At 40.7% G+C, this 16,488-nt stretch overlaps 1 protein-coding gene across 4 annotated transcripts in view; it reads left to right on the top strand.

The window, feature by feature from the left end:
* The window catches only part of foxj3 (forkhead box J3), a 76,602-nt gene that overhangs the window by 36,195 nt on the left and 23,919 nt on the right, over positions 1–16,488 (top strand). The gene's annotated exons all lie outside the window — the stretch shown is intronic.

Here is a 16,488-nt window from a genome sequence, read left to right as displayed (position 1 = left end):
ACTTTACATATTATTTTTAGTGCTTTTGAAAGTTGAAATTGGATGTTGTGACTTCTGCAGTGGCACGCCTACCTCGTGTGATTTCAATTGTGGAAATTCCTCTCTGACCTTTGTAGTAAGCTGTTGACAGTATTTTTAGAGTTGAAATTGATATTCCTTGACTTAAATCATTGTTTTGTGGGCACTGGGCATCTTAAACAAAGTGAGATGCCATTGGTAATCACCACTGTCACTTCTGAGAAAGCTTAGAGACAAACTATGAGTGTGCCAAATCACACTAAGTGCCTTACTCCTCCGAATGAAAAATGGTGCAGCCCTGAGAGAACCATATGAAGTGTAAAACCCTGGATTAATATTCACAGAAGTGGCCCCTATCTGTGCGAACACAGACTAAATAGCCCATTCATGGGTGGTATTATTCATTGCAGATGCCTTGATAGGAGAAGGCCATTATGCAGAAGCAGAGAGCCAGTGCTGTGTCATCATCTCAAGGAGCCCATGATATACCGAGATGAAGCTATGCTGATTGCCTTTTAAAGGGCCCAGATGGAAATTGATATTAGAATGGGTTTTCCAATCAGTCGACGTTTATTGGAAATAGAATCTTAGGCACTGCTTTATTGCAGTCAGACAAGATGTATGAAGCCCATTTCCTGGGGCGACAAGATCTGGCGTGTGTATAGGCCGTACCGAGGTGTGTGTGTGTGTGTGTGTGTGTGTAGGTGAGGGGGAGATGAGAAAGCATGTGTTATTGTAAATGGATTGATTTTAGCTTTTGTGGCAAGGCCTTTTGTAAGGAAATGAATTGTTTTATTTTGCAACCTTTGTTCCCTCTTCTACCTTCATCATCCCTTATTTAGTTGTCAGCAACACAGCAGCAAGTGCTGTCCGTCCCATTCTTGCGCTGAGTTACAGGTATTTTCACCCGACACTGACATCAGCCCTCTGTTTTATATACCGCCTACCTTCTTTGGCATTGAATTTAACCATTCATTGCATACAAACAAAGACACTTCTCTCTAGACGCTGGTACAAGGTTGTAGCAATATTTTATCTTTGTTGCTATGTTTTAAGGTTGTTAGCTAAAGATAATGAATAACATTAAAAATTTGGAGATGTCATGAAATTCTAATGATGCCAAGTTTTTTAAAATCTTGACTAAAATACAGCTGGTCTGGTCAACAGCACTTTTATATTTTTGGGATTTTTCTCATGCAAGAGTCTGTCAGCAACAACCTATTTGGTAGCTAACCAGCGAATGGGTTCAATCCTCTTTAGGATTAACTGACCAAGGCAAGTTTCCAATATTTGAAGTCAAGCACGTACTTTCAAGCAGTGTTAGATCATGGGAGGTGTTTTTTTTTTTTTTTCCCTTAATTCAAAACATTACCCCATAAAGCTAAAGTGATTGTGCTCGTGGAAAATATACCTGTAGGCAAGACAGAAACCACATGTCAAATGCATGGTCGCAAGTTCTAGTCCACAGTGAACAAAATATCGAATTTAATATGAAGTCGTTGCTGAAAGGTTTTGGAATTAAGTGTGATAATTCTGATGTACTGTAAGGGGTTATGTGGATTAAATTTAATTCATTTTATTTCACTAGGATAACCCACTGAGTATCAATATTGCTCTCCTGAGTACATAATATATAGCATTCAATATGTCTATCCCATTAATTACTTCTGCCAAGGCCCATATAGTTTTAGATTCAATAACATTTGGTGGACAGACAGGTCTTGGATCAAGGAACAATTGATTAAAGATTTTATTGGATTTTTACCATCAGATTGTTTTTTTTTTGTATCCATAGAGATGAAACTAACAAATATAAAATGCTGAAAGCGTAATGGTTTGTTTTCAGTTTCAACTGTAGTGTAGGTTTGACGTAATTGAAATGATGTCTTGGGTATAAGTGCAAGTTACAGGATTAGTCAGCGTCGGTGGAGATTGACGCTCGTCGAGTACTTTCTAGTTTAGTAAAGGATTGCATAGATCAACAGATTCTGGTCTAAATGTGGGCTGTAAGTGTAGAAATACCCCTCACATTCAAAAGTGTGAAAAACCACATCACTCTAACCAGGATGCTGTATAGCACAGGAAACATTTAGAAAAGTGGTTTGAAGATGTACTCAATTGGCTTCAGCATGCGTCATAATTTTTTTTTTTCTCATTTCTTGTTAATAAGGTGTTTTCCCTGTCATAGTTTTTTTTAGTTTTTCTGAGAATCTAAACAACTAAAATAACGTGCATACAATATGTATAAAATGATTTAATTGCAAGACATTTGAATGAAATCCAATAGTACTGTTTCCATGCCCGGGGCATTTGAACAAGCTCCAGTAGCCTTAGGTTTGTTCCTAATGTTTTTGTGGTTTGAGAATTTTCACAACCCATCACAAATGATATTTTCATCTATTCCCGTGCAAAAGCCTGGGAAAAGTTTCTCTCCCAATCATCAGGAGGTTACTAGGAGCTTGTACTGTTGTGAGAGCTTTAAAGCCCTCGGAGATGTGTCTTCGAAACAATGGTATAACACCTAAAACACCTTGAAATTGTGTATCATGCATGCAGGAGTAACGCTCTCCCTGCTCTGTGCCTGTTACTATTCTATGAATCCACCTATAGTGTGACTGAGTATCCTTGTTTGTGTGTGTCATTAGTTGGAAGCAAGCATGCCTGGGTGGGGTGAATGTAGGTCGGATGTAGTCATCGCTCCTCTGTTCCCCTGGAGATGTCAGTCGCAGGAATTTGGGACTCTGCACACGCATGCGTCTGTTCAGTATGATAATGCAAGCTGTGCCGGCAAGATGAGACCGGGCTAATCCGGGCACCAGCAACTCATTTAATCATCTCAATAGAACTCCATTAGCCTGCGCTTTTAAGAAATATCAATAAGTGCTGTCAATAAAAACAGATAATTCATCAAGGTCAAAAAAATGTGAAAGCCGCCTTCAAGAGTGCAGAATATGTGCTTCGCATCTATGAGCAAGCAATTAGACAGTGCTTTTCTTAACACCCTCTTCAGCTCTCTGAGGCGCTTTTGATTCATTTTTTTTGCAGGTTTGTCTAAGCGGTCTTGTGTACGATTCAGCAGCTCATATACTGTAGCATCCGTGTCCCTCTGTTCTTTTTGTGGCAAGCATGGCAAGCTTTTTGAAAGTCTGCCAGATTGCTTAAGGATATTTCAGGTAGAAAGATTCCTAAACACATATTTCCAAGAAAAGTATAGACTTTTGCTTGCAGCACTTTTTTTTATGGTGCAGTATACTGTACTGATGTGCTCCTGATTTTTCATTTTGCTCTTTGTCTATTCACATCTGTTGCTCAGTCCTTTTCATCAAAGTCATTACAGGAAATGTAAGATGGCCCAGTGACTCCTCTGAGATTAAAAAACGTAAATGGGAACAGTCCTCTCCCTCTTCAAGGTCAGAAGAACCTGTCTTTCTGTCAGGAGCAGTTTGAAATTGACCCAAAGTCTTGAAAGCATTACAAGCCTTATCTTTGCTATGATCTTTTCTATGACCTAACTTTACCTGTATTTATTTATTTATAAAGTTGATCTTACAGAGAAGATTTAAAATTTGGAAACTTTAGTATTAGTAATTAAATCAACAGAATCTGAGCTAAATATACTTTAAGTACAACTCTTGCAACTTCTCCTATCTGCTCTTTCTCTTCACGGGTTGCTGTCTCGCGTGTCATGAATGGCGAATCAGCGCTCTCTCACTTTCACTACAACTGTTTGTGGTGCGATTGTTGCATAAATGATTTGCAGACATGTGGCTTCGACACACTTCAAGGAGACAGCTGCAGAGAAGGGGGTATACCCTTAGTCATCTTCTACCTGCATGCATCCATGATAGGCAAAAGAGAAGACCGTAGATCAGTCTGAATGGAGTGTAAAGGTTAAGATTTTATTGAAATTACTGTGGTGCTTGATCAGTCAGACGGATGGAGGAGAGGGGATATTTATTTGTGTCTGTATCATTTTCTGACATCATCAAATTGAGTACTTTTTAGGTGAAGTCCTGTGAGATGTTCTCTCTATGATAAGTGATATGTGTCATTTTTTTTTTAGCATGTCATCTTTTAAGTAACCAAATCAGTGTGGGGGTCTTAAGACAAAGGCTTAAGATAACAAAAAAAAGTATTATTTGATGGGAAATGTGGTTTCAAATTGCCATAAAACATGTGAATCAGATACATTCACTCACTCAGCCAAATGATATATCCAGGGAATACATTTAAGCAAATATTTTATTCTACTACTTTCATACATTTTAATATTTACTACATAATATTGACATTCGCAAATTATATGATCTCAAAGTAAGAATCAAATGCAAGATTTCAGGTGTTGCTCATTCATTTGATTGATGCCAGTCTGGCGACGCACATTTGCCATCACGCAACGGGGCATCGGTCGGCAAGGCGCTGCGTTGACCATCAGCATATTTGCAAATGCACATTCCTGGCAGATTATTTTCTAACATGAACCACCATTTTCCTCCATATGAAAGATGAAATGGTTGCCGCCGTGATCATTTTCCAGAGTCGTAAAATCCTGTCTCTGAGTATTATAAACTGCTGTTCATCTGATAAGCCTTCAACTTCTCAGATCTAGTACTCAAACTGGACTTCCTGGATCACATTTCGCTACAGCTGACGCATCGTTCTGGATTCCACCATGTTTCTCTTTTGGTTGTTGCCTTGGCAATGCGCATCCATGAATTTAGGGGGGGCAGAGTTTCTGAAAGAGCATGAAGGGAGGGGTGTATTTGTTTGGGTGTTTACCTACCTACCTCTACCTTTAATCATCTGCATGGAAGTCTTCACCCCCACTGATTGTGTGCAGTCCTTCTCCAAGCTTCATCTCTGATCAGGCGGTCTGAAAATGTGAGACTCACCTCAGCTCAGCTCAGCCAGAGACAGAGTGACACTGTGTGATTTCTTGTCTGGTACATTTCCTGTGAAGAAAAAAAAAAAATGGTCAGGAACAGTATTGAATAGACGACTACACATCCACTCAACGTTGACCTCCATGCTCATCTCAAACCTACTTCTGGCTTCTTGTAGGCTCACTTCAGGCAAAGTGTGTAAATTCCCCTCTGCATTTCTTCCAGGTGAAGAATGCCAAAGAAAATCTGGAGCAATTCTCAACCAGTTTAAAAATGCTTGAAATGTTTGCTCTTGAACTTTAACTGTTGAGGAGATTGTTGCTACTGGCATGATTTTATTTTCTTTCTTTTCCACACCTGTGTACAGGAAAGAGAATTAACTGGAAGACAGAGTAGGCTACTGTCGATTTCCTAACGAACATTGAATCTCCCACCGCATTTTCACTGAGGTCCATAGCTCTTACATGATCTTGTTAACAGGGAAATATAGCTTTGGTCTGTAAATCGTCCAGTGTGCAGAGATGGGGCACAGAGCTGCCTTCTGCAGCGGCCCTGGACCTTGCTTTGATCTCATTATAAAATGCAAATACACAGTACCCTAAACAGATCAAAGGTTCAACTTCCCATTGGATCTGAGGCTTAATAATAGCAGCCTGGAGCAGTTTTCTATTTTTTAAGAAGCGATTTGGGTAGCTACTGGTCCTCCAGGACATTATTTACTCTGGAGATAATGTTCCTGCCTCTGACTTGTGACTAGCCACAGCGCAGAAAATCCCTGCTCCTGTTACTTATTTAAATTTTGATTTCAAAGATTGGTCAGGTATGAGCATTTGCACTTCCTGCCCTATCTCCCACCTCAAGCTCAGGTTTGCAGGGCCTGGAATTTGAAAGTGTAAAATTGCTGCGGTGCTAGACTCTCTGATACCTTCATCTACTTTCTTAGCCTGTATCATGATTACGCCGTAAAGCAAGCATTTAATTTTAAGCGCTTTGCTGATACTGAATTTTTCAGCAGCACTGATGCATATTTAGAGCGCTACTCTGTTCCTTTTGTAACCTGCGCACCCCCCCAACTTCCAAGATGATCCTTTTTTTTTTTTTTTTTTTTAAGTTCATAAATTTCTCTTTTCCAGCGCAGTGTCATGAACCTTGGATGGGGTGCAGTCTGATGAGTAATGAGGTGATACGGCAGTATTTTTAGCACTTTTGTCTCATCCTGGATTCGTTTTTAATTGCAGAAACAGCAAAAGTGGCTGCGTGCTGGCCGGGCGCTGACTTTGTCAGGTGGTGGGAGGGGTAGTGATTCACTCGGCAGCCAGTTTGATCCTGCTGTGAGGCGGGTTCCCATGTCAGGAAGCTCCAGCCTGGCCACCCGCCCACCAGCCTCACCTTGCACCCGCCTACCGGCGCCCCACCGCTCACGCTCTGGCCCTCAGAGTGGGCGGGGAGAGCAGGCTGGCAGGCCTTGGCACGGATACTTTTTGGCAGGAGCTGCTGTCCCCACACTCTGCTGAGTGAAGTGCTGACTGCAGTGCAGAACATAATAGGCCTGAGGCTTCTATCGCTTCCTCTCGTGGCCTGCAGGCCTGTGTAGAGATGTTGGCTTCAATTTTACTTGAAACTGTCTTTTTGACAGTCATGGCTATGACCTCACAGTTCATCCCATATGTGTGTGTGTGTGTGTGTATATATATATATATATACATATATACATATATACACGTGTATGTATGTGTGTGTGTAATATATATAAAATATGGCTTCTGTTCATTTTAAACAGTCATTAACCCTTAACAGCTTCCTCCCATCTGCTGTTTTTGCTCAGCGAGATGTGATTCGGCAGCTTGTTATAAAAGCTGTTGACTATGGTCATCAATTGATTCAGTGAACTTCCTCTCCTTTGATAATGAGATCTGTTAAAGTCGATACCTGACTCACAGGCCGGGACACACCACTTATGCTGCTGCGTCCTTTTTTTTTTTCCTTCTTCTTTCTAAGAATAATTTCTAATGCAGATAACACCGGACAATGACGGCTGTTGATTCCTGCACACATTCTTGGTCACAGCTTCAGGCCTTTGAATAAACACTTAATCAGTTTGCATTGTTGAGACATGCTCTTCAGTTGGCAATTATGGAGAAATATGAGAGGCCAAGGACGTTATGCTGTTGGTAGATAGTTTTCCTGCCCTTTCCTGGTTAGTTAAGGCTTGGCCTTTGTCTTAGTTGGATAGGGGTTTGGATATGAGAACTATAGAGTGAAGTATTTAGCTGACTGGCATTAATGAGACCCATAAGAGTCTTTAATAACTGAGGGAAGGGGTCAGGATCTGCATTTCTATGTCTTTTCCAGAGCTGTCCATTTATGTGGTGACTGAGATCATCACCTCTAGCAGGCTGTGCCCTTGCTTTGTCACAGATCTGTAGCCTGAAGCGCATTTGGGCAAGAAAATCATCCCGGTGTCACAGTTAAAGTTATGAACTGCAAGGAATTTGAAGCACATTTCAGAACAACTCATAACTGGAAAAGTCATTAGCTAGTTCTTAGATTCTTCAGAGGGGAAGATGAAGGGCCATAGGGAGCTGCTCAGAAACTCTTTAGTCATTGTTCTGTGGCTAGAAAGATTTAGACAAAAATAGCACTTTGCTCTCCCTGTATTTTAACTTAGTTTTCCCAGTGAGTGGCCTTTTGCCCTTGTATCATTTTTCTACTTTCAACTTGCTGTTGCCCTTGTGTAATGTTGTGTATGTCCAGAGTTTTTAGTTCAGAGCTTAATAATGCTGAGAATGTCTGTGAATGTTGACTCGCCATCATGGATTTTCACAGGAAAGCCAGTGTTTTCATCTGTTTTCAAATAATGTCTTGTCCTAAAAGCCCAAGCAAAGACCAAAGGACCAAATAAATTAAAGATGTATTCACATTAAATTAAGAGTTTTTGATCTAGTCAAAATATTAGTTTTGCATTTTTGTTTATCATTAAAAAATATATCATTTTTACTCATTTATTTACAATAACTCTGGATGAAAACAAACCTTAACTATATTATACATTATAACACTATTATTCCATTTATAAGATTTAATTCTAGTGTCGGTCCCTGTATTCAAATACCATGTCAACTGAGCCTTTGTGGGCGGACCTAAAGCTGGTGACATTGTCATGCTGAGTCAGATCAATGGCGACATTCTGACCATAAGTGAGGTTACCAGTTTAATCACTGTTTTAAACCACTGCCTGCAGTATATTAAACTGTATGTAACCAAAGAGAAAACGCTAATTAAATGTGTTCATGGCCTTAAGTTGATCAACTTGGCTAAGTACGTTTTTAAATGTGAGCAAGCCAGCCTCAGTTATCCTCAGGCTTATAAAAAGGTAACAGACAAACTAGATTGAGCAGGTGCAGCCTTCAGTAAATCCATTATTTCTTTGATAAGTGTCCACGTTATAACAACAACAATGCCCTCTGAGGTATCCTGATACAAGAAAACAAAGGACTCAAACCGTTTTCTCATATGAACTCCAGAAAATGTCCCAAGAATCAGGTCCAGAGTGGCCGTTTCAAACATGTGGCACGCATCAGGAGATTGTCCATGTCGGACACGTTCTTGGTTTAGGCGAGGGGTGACGCTTGGGTAGAGTGAGCAGGAGGCAGTCATGTAGCCAGTTTGTAATTTGGTCATAAACAATCGAGTCTCTTGATTTTGGTGTCGGCCCTTACCGACAGAAGTTGACATTTTTGTTGGCATCTTCATGTAAATGACCCTTCTTCTTCCGGTTTAATGCAAGTCGCATGATAGAAATGTCATCATCACGCTCACTCGCTCGCTGTGAATGACCTGCTGTATTCACACATAGGCTCAATCGGACATTACGGACTTTGCACCAGGGAGCTGGCAGGGTCGTGTCCGTTTAATGTCCGGTCCAGCTGATTCGGACAATCGTTTTTCTCACATGTAGCTCCTGCGGGTAATGTCCGGATAACTTCAGGGTTGCAGTGCATGTGTGGAAGTGACTTCAATGAAGGGGGGTCTTATTTTAACACTATGAAAATCTTTGACTCTGCCTCATGTATTATCTTCCTGCACTAGGACAGTCCGCCATGCGTGACCACTTATATCAAAAGCTAATTGTCTTTGCATAAACATCTATTGTCAATATCAGCAGCTGTTCTCTGTAAACATGCTTGACTTACACTATCTGTATGCAGGCTGACAGCCCAAGCGTGTGGATACATTAGTTTAGGGACAGGTTGGGGTAAAAGCAAATCCTCACTCCAGAAAGCTGATAATAAGAAGGTAATGTCAGACTTCATGATAGAGTGAGGAGTATTGCTATTCAGTCTGAATAGCAGGCTACCTTTTGTGTACATTGCGATTACAGATGGTGCCTTTCAACATAGCCGCTTGTATGTGCACTGATTTTTGCCCTGACAAGCAGTGGGAGAATGAAGAGGGGTACGCTGATGAATTCTGCATGCTATAAATAGAGCTCAGTCCTTGGAATCCGCCTTTAACACTGAATCTACCCTGTTAAATTCATCTAAGCTGGGTTAGACCGGCTACTGCTGGACAGAGAGGTTGATACATCCTGTCTGAGTTTTTGATTCACGTGGAGTTTATATTCCTTTCCTGTTACGTGCCCTGTGCCCTTGCCAAACTACATAAAATGTCATTTTCACAAGTGTTTCAAGTAAACAAGGTGTGATGTAATATTAACAAATATCTTTTAATATGAGTGATTGATGATTTTTTTTCCCTCCTAGTCTTTTCATAAATGTAATTAATAATATTCATAACTAAGGTAGTCTGCTCTTCCTGAAGAACGGTCGCCTCCTGTGAAGCTTGCTGCTAATTTATCTGCCAGCACTGTATCGTGCATGCTGCGTTTCATTTTTCGAAATGAAAGGGAAAAAGGCTGCAGAACTAATTAGCAGAGGCTGGAGAAGGATCTTTTTAAAACATTGACAGCAACCTGAGACTGCTGATAGGGTCAAAGGTCTGTAGCTGATTGAGGTAAGCCCTCCACTGAATATCCACTTAGAGGGACCGGGAGCTCAGCCACTGGTCATTCACATCTGATAGATATTTTAAAAGGAGTAGACCGGCCCTGATGATTAGCATGTAGATAAAATCTGTATGGCAAGTAATTATCGTGGGAATACGTCTGGCTGATGTTGTTCCATTTCATCTTTGTTTTAATCCACACTTTCTCTTCTCCGGCAATTATTTAACCCCCATCACCTTCTGTGTCAGTCTCCCACAGCTAATGGCTCCACTCTGCTGTTCACAATCCCTGCTTTTTTTTTTTTTTTTTTTTTTTTAGATGAAAGGCAAGCAGCCATGTGTCTTAACAGGGCTCTGCTGCTGCCTGGCATTAAATGCTGCTTATTGATAAAGATGTCACCGTGGCGGAGGATATGTAGGAAAAGGTTTTTTTGTCCTCTGCCTTGTCAGTGAAGCAGGATGGCTGCCTCTTATCCCAGAGAGATATTTGATCATCCTGCTGGTGCGTCCTCAGTGGGGTCAGCGGCCTGTGAGAGACAGAGAGACAGTGACACAGCTGTGGCAGCCGAGTGGAACCAGTGATGGATGACATGCCAGAATGGGCCACGCTGCCTTCCCAGGCGCCTGTATTGACAAGCACAGCTCTCGCATCTCACATTCAGCATTAGCAGGGCTAATCGCGGGTCATGCCGGCCACAGATGTGACACATGAATATTGCTCCTGTAATTGCTCATTTGTCAACGTCACATTCCTAAAGAGCAGGTTTACGCGGCTACATTGTTGAATGAAACTTGTTGTAAAGGACAAATGTAAAAAAAAGAATAAATTAAATGGGCAGTGTAACGATTTCACACTTTGTACCTTCACGCAGATTCACTGTTGCTACATTCACATGCTGAAGTGGCCCAACTCGATTCTTTTTCTGCCTCCAAGTGACTCAGATCTGTTTTGTTTTTTTTTTGTTTTTTTTTAATGGAAATATGAACAAAACAAATCATCCTTGCGTATGTGGTCCTAGATCTGATTCATATCCGATCTCAGGCTATGCGATCACTGTCAGAACAGTCAGATCAGATTTTTTAACGTCTCACTCCTCTGCACTTGCACATATCGGTCAATGGAGAGACGAGGAAATTTCAAATTTGTTGGACATTCATGGAGAAGCCTCTATTCAAGGCAAACTGGAAGGAACTTATCATAACCGCATGCTGGCACAGTCGTGTCATACATGTTTAAGATTTAACTGTCGCACAAATTATTGTTGTTATTCTTGTTGGCATGCAGCTCACATTTCAGTTAAATCTGCGCATGTGTTGCTGTTAAGGACCTCAGAGGTGTTCATACCGGAGCTGCATACATGAATGTGAACCATCAACACACAAAGACTAAAAAAAATCTGAATCGATCATTAAAGCCTGTTATATGTACGACGCCTATAAGAATGAACCTCACAGCATAAAAGTATCACTGGTGTTTAATTGGTGGGCAGTATTTCAGTGAAACAGATTAAAACAGATATTTAGCTAAGGGCCACTTACAAACAGCATTTCTAGGGATAAACATGATGACCAGTGTAAATGATATTCATTAATTTTCTTATGGTGAAGGCTACATTCTGTGTCACTACAAATGTGTTGGCTCCTTTCTAGTAGTATGTAAATTGGTGTGTGTGTGTGTGTGTGTGTGTGTGTCTGTGTTTTCATGTGTGTGCTCATAGTGATTATAATCCAAACCCTGGCTCTAAGCCCTTCAGCCTGTGCTCCAGCAGCCGCAAGGCCACTGCCTCTCCCCACCAGTTAATTGCATCTGAATTAGTCCATTAATGTGGCCGTGTAGAGGGATGAAGGGGTGCATGGAGGTGTCTGGCCTCTTTTGACCACTGCAATGTATTATTAATGGGTCAGCAAGTCTGGCAGCTCTGCATTAACTTGGCTAATGGACTGTAGGGTGGGTCTGTGATTCCCTCTCTGAAGGAAATCAAATCTAATGCATAATACAAAAAAAAAAAAAAAAAAAGCTTTCTTCAGACTTTTTTCAGAGTTTGTTAGTGAGAGCAGCGGTTTAAAACGAGGCTTGTCTTTCCTTTGTGGATTTGCTCCCCGTTGACAGATTCCTGTGGGGAGTCCAAGGTTACACTGAGTCATCACCTCGTGTCTATCGTTGACATGTACAATAATGTACTCATGAAAAACTAAGTATCAGATCAGATTAATAGGGATGTTGGTAAATGGCTTACTTTACTCTGCTTGTGTAGTAGCCTTCAGGCTGAGTGTATTCAAGAGCCTGGGGATGAGTGTAGTAAATGTGAGTGAGCTGCGTGACAAGAACGCAACTAAGAAAATGAAGCCCTTTTATGTAGTTGATCCTTTTGCCACCAGACACCCACACTTTTTCGAAAGATATACGCAATAGCTTTTTCCGAAGTAGACTTAACAACACCAAGCAAACAATGCACGGTTGTGATGTGAGCAAACAGAGCGGTGACTCTGGTGAACTTTTTTCCTTCAGCATGAAAATGAAATGTTGTATTTTAATCTGATGCTAGAATATCTATTGTTACTCTTCAACTAGATTAAAACTAATGGAATGATTTTTCTCTTATTTTCCCTACACAGAAATAATAGTTGTGTATATACATCTACAATCACTATATGTTTCTCAACAATCAGCAGTCAAATAATATGACTATGCAAAGATAGGAGGTTAAGGAGTGCATGTGACAGTTTTATTTATTTGCAGTCTGAGGGTAATGTGCATATTGAGCAGCAGCATAAGCTCTATAATGTTTGTGTAGACATGCAGGAAAAATAAAAGGTCACAATGTCTGTTTTTCCTCTACTCGATACAATGTGTTTTCAGTAGACTTGTTGTGTTTTGCATTTTATCCTCCCTACATTGCATCTTACAGCTTTAGTATTTAGACATAAAAATTTGCCCCTTGCTACTTAAGCCTAAAAAGAAAAGAATGTACGTTGAAGCAGCACATGAAAGACTTTCTGTGCCGTTGCTTAATTTGTCTAACTCTTAAGTGGACAGTTGGCACCACCCCGTCACCATTAGTAGCTGCAGTCAGTTCTTCATTGTTAGTGGGCACAGTAGTCAGCAGGCTGCTGTGAGCCATTGTCAGAGGATAGCATCAGAGGCTCTTCTTCTGGCTGATAATTAAGTGGCGTACTGACAAACTGCTTTCATCAGATCCCTCATGTGGAACTGAGAGCATGCGAAGGCTTTCAGGGAGGATAAACCGGAGGACGTCACTTTGCCTCCAATCTTTCATGGCCTTGTGCTGCCTCTGCAGTGGAGGAGGAAGGGAGAGAAAAAGGCGCCCTGTGTAGCACAAAAGTGCAAAAGCCTGCGGAGCCAGACTCAATTTACAGAACTGTGCAAGGCGGCTCTCTTTGCTGATATTGTCAGTCTGTACTGTACCAGTTTCCCAGTTTGTCTCAAGTGACCAAGCCTACTGTATGTGCTACGTCTTTTTTTCCCATTTGAGAATCTGTCAGTTATTTTTTGTTTCTTTAAGGCTGATATAACTTGTGATGACTTCAGGCGCTGAGTGCATGGGAGTAGATGTAGCTGACGGAGTTTGAGCGAAAGAACACTATTGTGACAAAGATCCCCTTAAAACATAAAATGTTCAGTCACTATAACCTCCCCGCGCCCGGTAATCCATCATAAAAATCAAGGGCAGGATCAATGCTAAATGCTAAAAGCAGCCTCTTTGTTTTTAGATTTTATAAACTTATATATTATTAACTGCTGGCTGTCACTTATTGAACATGTATTCCAAACTGGTGTGTATATGTTGTTAGCTGATGTTTGCTAACATTTTGTCACCACTTGTGTGATTAAGTCACTTTAAATATAACTCCACTTTTGAATTTAACAATTAGAATAATGAAAAGGTCATTTTAAATGTTATAGTAATGTCGCTATTATCAGTAAATGTGTCTGGTTTTCCAGTTATACGCCAATTTTTAACTACTTTGAAGTTGACTTAAACCAAAATACTGATTAAAATATATTTTCAGTGCACAGCCCTGGTGAATTAAAGGGTTTTACTTTCTTGTTCATCCTTTTATTTAATCCATATGACTTTTAATTACCTAAAAATTCTTATTTGTTTAGTGTAAACAACAGTAAAACTGTTTTATTTTGTTATATATCCAGTATAATATGTCTAATAACTGATTCTCATCATTTTAATATTTTGTACAGTAGCACTTATCGAGCTTGCTGTTTTCAGTATTGTTTGTTGCCCCCTTCGGATGCAGTGACCCGCTAGAAAAGTGCTACTGGGACCATTTGACCCGCTCCCAGACACTCCTGGCTCAAACACCGTGCTGATTTCCTGATTTCTGCTGGTGGATGTTGCACACTTTCATTTTATTTTCTCGACTTGATTTTAATCTTTCCATGTCTCAACCTTTGGTTCCAGTCTAATCTACTGTGTTGTATTGACTGGTTTACTGTTGAATGGTGTTATCTATCACTCGATCCTGCCAATTTTCAAAGAGGTCCGTGCCCATCACCGTTTCTCCTCAATTCTTCTTGGTTCATTGCCAATGACAACCCTGTCGAAGGTCAGAGATGCTCTGAGATAATCCACTTAAAGGAATCATGCTTCACTTCTGCACGCTGCACCGTGCAATAGTTTAGCAAGTGTAGCAACATCAGAGGTTGTACAAAGCGCTCTGACTGTGTGCGGTTTGGCTTTGAGCAAGAGAGAGTGAGACAGAGCAGGAGAGGCACAAATATCTGCAAAAGAGAAAGAAAGACAAAGACAGATAGCTCTCTGAAGGACTGATCAAATAGGCCTCATATGAGAGGCTCAGGGCTTTTGTCATAGTGTGACCTGCCATTCAGTGTTGCATTAAGTGAATTTTTCCCCCACAGCTTTTCAAATCTGCAGTGACGGCCTCCCAATTTTGAAGGGGGGGGGTGCTCGAATTTTAAGTGTAGCATTCAAGCCAGGGCTGTAACATTGAGTGCACCTAGAAAATAATGCAGAAGTTGTTTTTTTTTTTTTTTTTTTTTTTCCTTTTTTTTTCCCCTTGAATTTCTGCAGGTCCGTTCCAAGGTTGGCCTCAAAGCAACAAAGCAGGTAGAGAAGGGAATGTGGATGCATGTGTCTGACTGAGATTGAGTTCAGAACATTTATATTGGAGCTTTTGGTCTCTAACCCCACTGCTACTGTTGAAAAGGGAACATCCTTGGTGCAGCATTCATAAACTTCTAATATGCCACTAGAGAACTATGGGGGTTTTGTGTTGGCTCAGCCTATTGTCTGAGCTCTATAGGATGCAGTATCCTTGGATTACCCTCAGAAAAATTACTTGGCAGCTGGATTGCTTTGCTTACTTGGTGTTGTGGAGGATTCCACTGTATCAGAGTAGTCAGGTAAGCTCTACTTTTACTTTATGACTGCAGATTTCTTTGGTTAATGTGTATCTGACAGTGGTTAATATGTAGACAACTTGGTTCTCAGGAATTGTCTAGTGTTGCTGTGGACATCTGTTAACTTGCTTTTACTCATCCAGAATAAAAGTCTGCCATTACACGTGTGTCCGAGGTAGCTTTCTTCCACTGAAGAAGCACATTTTGTACCTGCAGCCTACCCTGTCTGTCCTCTTTACCTTTCCTGCAGTTTGGATGTATGGCGCTGGCCTCTGGAAAAAATACACCTGTGGAGACTGATGCAAACCAGTGACCTCAGTTGTCATCTCAATTGGCTCCCCTGTAGTTACAGTCGAACTTTAACAGCTTTAATTCTTTGTTTTTTCCTTTGTTGTTTTTATTTTCATTAATTGCAGCCTCTAGCTCTTAAAAAAAAAAAAACTTAACCAAAAACAGTCCAAGCATTTCACTTTTGCTAATGCTCTGAAAGGTTTTCGTTGCCGCCACTGTTCTCACTACTCTTGATAACATGTTATTTTTGAGTCCACACATGTAATCGCTTATCAAGCTAATTTCTCTCGTGCATGTATTGCCCTCATTATATGAGTCTGCCAGTGAAAAATGGGTTTAATTTAGTCAAATGCTCACTGTTAGGGGGGGGTGAAGAAAAATACAATTTCCCTATAGTGTCATCTCCTTTTGCAGAAGTAGCTGTTGAGTTTTAATTACTATAATACCTCAGTGTACCACGCTAGATGACCTGCGTCTACATTGGAAAAGTTAACGATCATTTAGATTTTTTCTCGTTTGCCGGTTTTCTTTTGTCTTACATTGTAGGCATAGACATAGGGCTCTCTAAGCACGGTGTAAAAGGGTTATTATATTTATGACACATTTCACCTTGGCATGTATTTTTCTGCGGCAGGCAAGCAGACCGTTCATGTTTTATTAAAACTAAATACAAGTGAGTAAAGATCAGAGACTAAGGGGTTTAAAACCTAGCATGCCAACACATTACTACTAGATGCCAAGGGAGGCAGATCAAATGCCTTTGAAGATAGTTAAAAAAAATCAAGTTGAAAATCGTTATAGTTGACTTCATTGGTATTTGAGTGTGGGCTTTGGGTCTCTCGGTAGCTTTGCTAGATGCGAGAGAGCTTTTCGGTGTGTTGGGCGGCGTGTGTT

Source organism: Thunnus maccoyii, chromosome 3 (assembly GCF_910596095.1).
Source record: "Thunnus maccoyii chromosome 3, fThuMac1.1, whole genome shotgun sequence".
Classification (NCBI taxonomy): Eukaryota; Metazoa; Chordata; class Actinopteri; order Scombriformes; family Scombridae; genus Thunnus; species Thunnus maccoyii.
This window is presented reverse-complemented; position numbering and strand designations above follow the sequence as displayed.